The sequence below is a fragment of the Procambarus clarkii genome, chromosome 38, assembly GCF_040958095.1.
Source record: "Procambarus clarkii isolate CNS0578487 chromosome 38, FALCON_Pclarkii_2.0, whole genome shotgun sequence".
Classification (NCBI taxonomy): domain Eukaryota; kingdom Metazoa; phylum Arthropoda; class Malacostraca; order Decapoda; family Cambaridae; genus Procambarus; species Procambarus clarkii.
The window spans coordinates 32,969,170-32,975,169 of record NC_091187.1 but is presented as its reverse complement, the minus strand read 5'-3'; positions in this window follow the sequence as shown (position 1 = coordinate 32,975,169).

Here is a 6,000-nt window from a genome sequence, read left to right as displayed (position 1 = left end):
CAAATAGACATGTTATCTTGAGTGAGCTTGCAAGAATGAATATTGGTGGTCGGCTTCTTTGTTGGATCAGGGGTTACTTATCCAACAGGAAGTCATCTGTATTTTTCCAGGGGCATAGGAGTGTAACAAGAGACTTTGAACTAGGTACCCCACAGGGAGGTGTCCTCAGTCCTACCTTATTTAATATCTTAATAAATACGCTGTTAAACTCAATACCGAGCAAACCCAACGTCCACATCATTAGCTATGCAGATGATATAATGATACACACCACTGGGTATGCTAACACGCAGAACACTCTTAACTCTGTATTAGACCCATGTCAGGACCTAGGTTTAATTATCTCAGCAGAGAAAACAAAGATACTAAATCGGCGCCCACCCAGGCAGGGAGGAGCTGTTCGCAAGATGCAACTGTCTGATGGCTCCCAGCTTGACTATGTAAACAGATTCAAATACTTTGGCCTTGAGGTGCCACTGTATGGTCCTGGTGTATTCAGACTCTGTCGTCAGTATAAAGAGAGGCTCCGAGCTCTCAAGGCTGTTGCAGGTTATCACTCAGGCTATTGTGCCAATGTCAGAATTGTCAAAATGATGTACCTTGCATACATCAGATCTTTAGTGGATTATGCTGCACCTCTGCTTGTTTTGATACCTGAAAGAAAGCTTGGAGGGCTTGAAAAATTGCAGAACGAAACCTTGAGGATAATCCTTGGGTGCCCTCGTACCACAAAGGTACTTAATATGAGAAAGGAACTTAATATTCTGAGCGTTGTTGATCGTGTTACTGAAATTAACTGTCAAATTGGTATAAAAATGCTTAGGCTAACTCATCCTAATCCTTGCACAGAAGCCCTCCAGAATTTCTTTATTGAAGATCAGCATTGTTCCAAATTGATAACAAAAACTGGAACTCAACTCAGAATGTATCAGGTTCATGATTTGTACCAAGAGAAACAACAACGGCACTTTCCTGCACCGTGGGAGGTTACACCCTTTCCAGTTTTAATCCCTCCCTTTCCACCCAAGAAGCAAATTAGAGATCAGCCCAAGCTTCGTCTTGAGGCAAAGCTTAACGCCTTAAGCCATATTGATGCTCTGTCCACAGAGCATTCTCTCTCTCAAGTCATATACACTGATGGTTCCCTACACCGCACCACGGGTGCAGCTGGAAGTGCAGTTGTCCTGACAATGGGCGATGGCTTGTACTTTGAGTGGGGAGTCCGTATAAACAACTGGGCCTCTACCCTTTAGACCGAATTGTTTGCCTTGATCCTTGCACTGAAATGTGTACAAGTCTCCAAACTTGATACATTAATTGTACGTGACTCCTTATCATCCATAAATGCTCTCAACTATTTAAGACATAACTGTAACATGCTCGTGTCCGAAGCTAGACACAAATACAACAAAATTATTAAGGATGGTAACAGAGTCCATTTCATATGGTCTCCATCTCATGTTAGCCTCCGAATGCATGATAGAGCTGATAAGTTAGCCAAAGAATCTGCCTTTAAAGGAGCCGTTGAGTGTAACCTTGGATTGTCAATGAGCAATCTGAGAGCAGCAGTACACTGAGAACTTCAACAAGATCTTGTAGATCTGAGGCAAAGTGAAATTAACACCAGTAATTTCATCTATCATCATACTATCATGCAAGAGTAGCCACACATCTATGGATAATCCAATAAAACCAGCAGACTTCTAGATGTTACTACTGCTCGGCTTAGACTCGGTTACAAGTATCTCTGGGAATTCTCATTATCTGCTGATGTAGACCTGATCAAATGTCAACTGTGTCAACAAAATTATTCGCACACCCTCCGTCACTATGTGATGGAGTGCGAAAAGATACGTGAATTTAGAGACAATTCTATAACCAATGTTCCAGCGATGTGTAAATATTTCATTCAAAATGATCTGCTACCAGAAATTTTAGCCAAATATCCCCAGTTTGCTAACTGTAGGTAGTAACTGAGTGATTGTAACCTATCCACCGCTGCCCACTGGATGGGGGGCGGTGTGCAGGACAAACATATAAATTGTGACACTAGCTCTCCACATATGTCAGTTGCTTAATTTAGAACCTGTACTTGTGGTCGATCTCGAACCCATTGATGATGTGACGACTTATATTGAATTTTGTAACTGGTTCATCAAGATTGTAACTTGCTTAGCTAAATGAATTATGGGGTTCAGTCCCTGAGCCCATTATGTGCCTCAGTAACCCTTTCCACTACCGCCCACAAGATGGGTATGGGGTGCATAATAAATGAACTAAACTAACTACGCTATGTATTCTCACAAACCCAATGTACCTTCTTGTATATAAATAAATAAATAAATAAATAAAATTATGGAAGATCACTATTGCTGGACATGAGTTAACTGTTCCTAGTAATGTTGCTATGCAGTTGGCAGTACCTACTCCTCTAGTGAAGCCAAATATGTGTTTATGCAGGTCTTCAGTCTTCCCCAGTTAGTTAGTTTAGTTCATTTATTATGCACCCCATACCCATCTTGTGGGCGGTAGTGGAAAGGGTTACAGAGGCACATAATGGGCTCAGGGACTGAACCCCACAATTCATTTAGCTAAGCAAGTTACAATCTTGATGAGCTAGTTACAAAATTCAATACAAGTCGTCACATCAACAAAGGGATCGAGATCGACCACAAGTACAGTTTCAAAATTAAGGAACTGACATGTAAAGAGCTAGTGTCACAATTGATATGTTTGTCCTGCACACCGCCCCACATCCAGTGGGCAGCGGTGGATAGGTTACAATAATTTAGTTACTACCTACAGTTAGCAAACTGCTGATATTTGGCTAAAATTTCTGGTAGCAGGTCATTTTGAAAGAAATATTTACACATCGTTGGAACATTGGTTATATAATTGTCTCTAAATTCACGTATCTTTTCGCACTCCATCACATACCCACAGTAGTCTATTTAAGACCATCCGTTCTGCAGTTTTACTAATGCATGATGTTAAAGAAATGGGTTTTTAATTGTCAGGTTCTTTCGGCTTAGGAATTGGAATGATGTCTGCTTTCTTCCAAGAGGTCGGTAGTTTGCCTTGCTGCCAAGATGCATTGATAACGTCCAATATTCCTTGTTCTCCAGCAGGACCGGCATGTGCGATCAATGAGAATGTAATGTTATCAGCACCAAGGTGCAGTGTTCTTACCACCTTTTTTGACTGATTAGTTCTGGTTTGGTGAAGGCACAGTCACATTTGTCATTTATAGCTATGCTCTCATGAATGGCTGTCAACCTCTCTTGTTTTAATTGTTCTTGCTTCCTTCTGACCATTACAGGAAGCTGACATGAAGCCGCTCTTCCTGCAAATTGGAAATCAAGTCTCTCAACCTCTTGCAATGGTTGAATACATGCCTGTGGTCGGGCTGGTCGACCTAATAGGGTTTAAATCTGACCCCATATCTTGCCAAGACTACTATGTTCATTTAGAGTTTGACACCACCCAAACCATCTTGCCTCCTTTACCTCTCTAGAAACTCGTCTTGCTTCAGATATCACCGCTCTTAGCAGAGTTCTTCCTTCTGGTGGGGGGTTTCTCTTCAGATGTTTTCTGAATTTGTTGACTCTGTAGTTTTGTTCTTTAACATCATTACTATAGAACCAATAGTTCTTTCGTTTTGTGTTTCCTGGGATAATGATTGGAATAGCTTTGTTTGCAGCAGCTGCAATGACTTCCTAGTGAGGTTATGAAGGGTGGAGAGGCCGGCCTGCACACACCCACACGCAACTCTAAAGTCTCATCCTGAGGATGATTGAGTGTCTTACTACTCACCAATTACGGCCAACGTACATAAATGGCATTAGGCTGACCCGAGAAAAGGTTAACAGTGAGGAAAGAACAAGAATTTATCTTTATTTACTACATCCAGCAACTAGTATATAAACGTGTCAAGATAAAAGAATAATACCGGTCAGTTACACAGAACTAGCTGATGATGATCTTACACTGAAAGAATTTAAAACAAACTAGGAAATGCTATACAAATTTTGCAACACCCTAAATGTCTATAAACTATTTCTAGTTTCGCATACTGCAGCAAGAGAGAAAATGATCGTACAGTATTTAGAAAATAAAAAGGTTGGGAAAATTGGATTAATTGACTTAACCAATTAGGAGCCGGTCGGCCAAGTGGACAGCACGCTGGACTTGTGATCCTGTGGTCCTGTGTTCGATCCCAGGCGCCGGCAAGAAACATTGGGCCGAGTTTCTTTCACCCTATGCCCCTGTTACCTAGCAGTAAAATAGGTACCTGGGTGTTAGTCAGCTGTCACGGGCTGCTTCCTGGGGGTGGAGGCCTGGTCGAGGACCGGGCGGCGGGGACACTAAAAAGCCCCGAAATCATCTCAAGATAACTCAAGATAAGATAGCCAGCACATTCCCTTGAGTGAACCCTGGAAAAGCGAAAACGAAAATTATTGGTAAAAAAAAAAAGTAAAATTTCTCATGCAAACTGGCAACAAGCCAACGATTTAAGAAGAACATTGACTCTCGCTATATAATGTTGCCAGCACCACTAGTGGAAATGTTCGCATAAATATTGATGAACAAGCAACATGATTGGTGGGATGACCCATAGTAGTAGGCATCTATCAGTCTAAGGACACTATGGATTTGTGTTCGGGTTCTCGGTCGGGAGTGGCCTCTTTAAGTCGCAAAGCCAGGGTAGGTTGATACAGAGAAGCTGTTACCCATGCAGCAGGTTCCCCCCATCTCCACGGCGCCGAAAGTCTCCAAATATACTGATTATGAAATGGAGGCAGCATTGTTACTGGTGAGGACAGTATCACTAGGGACAGTAGCATTGTTACTGGTGATAACAGTATCACCAGGGACAGTAGCACTGCTCCTGGTGAGGCAGTAGCACTGCTCCTGGTGAGGACATTATCACTAGGGACAGTAGCACTAGTACTGGTGAGGACAGTAGCACTGGTACTGGTGAGGCAGTAGCACTGCTCCTGGTGAGGACATTATCACCAGGGACAGTAGCAATGGTACTGGTGAGGACGGTAGCACTGGTACTGGTGAGGACAGTAGCACTGCTCCTGGTGAGGCAGTAGCACTGCTCCTGGTGAGGACATTATCACCAGGGACAGTAGCACTAGTACTGGTGAGGACAGTAGCACTGGTACTGGTGAAGACAGTAGCACTGGTACTGGTGAGGACAGTAGCACTGGTACTGGTGAGGACAGTAGCACTGGTACTGGTGAGGACAGTAGCACCAGGGACAGTAGCAATGGTACTGGTGAGGACGGTAGCACTGGTACTGGTGAGGGCAGTAGCACTGGTACTGGTGAGGACAGGAGCACCAGGGACAGTAGCAATGGTACTGGTGAGGACGGTAGCACTAGGGACATTAGCACTGGTACTGGTGAGAACGGTAGCACTGGTACTGGTGAGGACAGTAGCACTGGTACTGGTGAGGACAGTAGCACTGGTACTGGTGAGGACAGTAGCACTAGTACTGGTGAGGACAGTAGCACTACTACTGGTGAGGACAGTATCACTGCTCCTGGTGAGAACAGTAGCACCAGGGACAGTAGCAATGGTACTGGTGAGGACGGTAGCACTAGGGACATTAGCACTGGTTCTGGTGAGGACGGTATCACCAGTGATGATATCCTTTCGATGTGGGCGTCTGAGTACAGGTTTGGTGTGATATCGATCCCCAGATCTTTTGATTAAATTCTGTACAGGATTTCACCTCACAGATGGTACCTTGTGTTCATCCTCCTGGTCCTTCACCTAATTTCATAACTTTACACTTTCCCGATTTAAACTTTAGTAGCCATTTTCTAGACCATTCCTCTAGATCATCCTGTAGTCACTATCTAGATTCTTCTCATAATCTTTGCATCATCAGCAAACATTGAGAGGAATGAGTCTATACCCCTCTGGAGGATCTTTTACATATACCTGTATTAGAAACAGGATGGGTCCAACAACAGAGCCCAGAGGGAC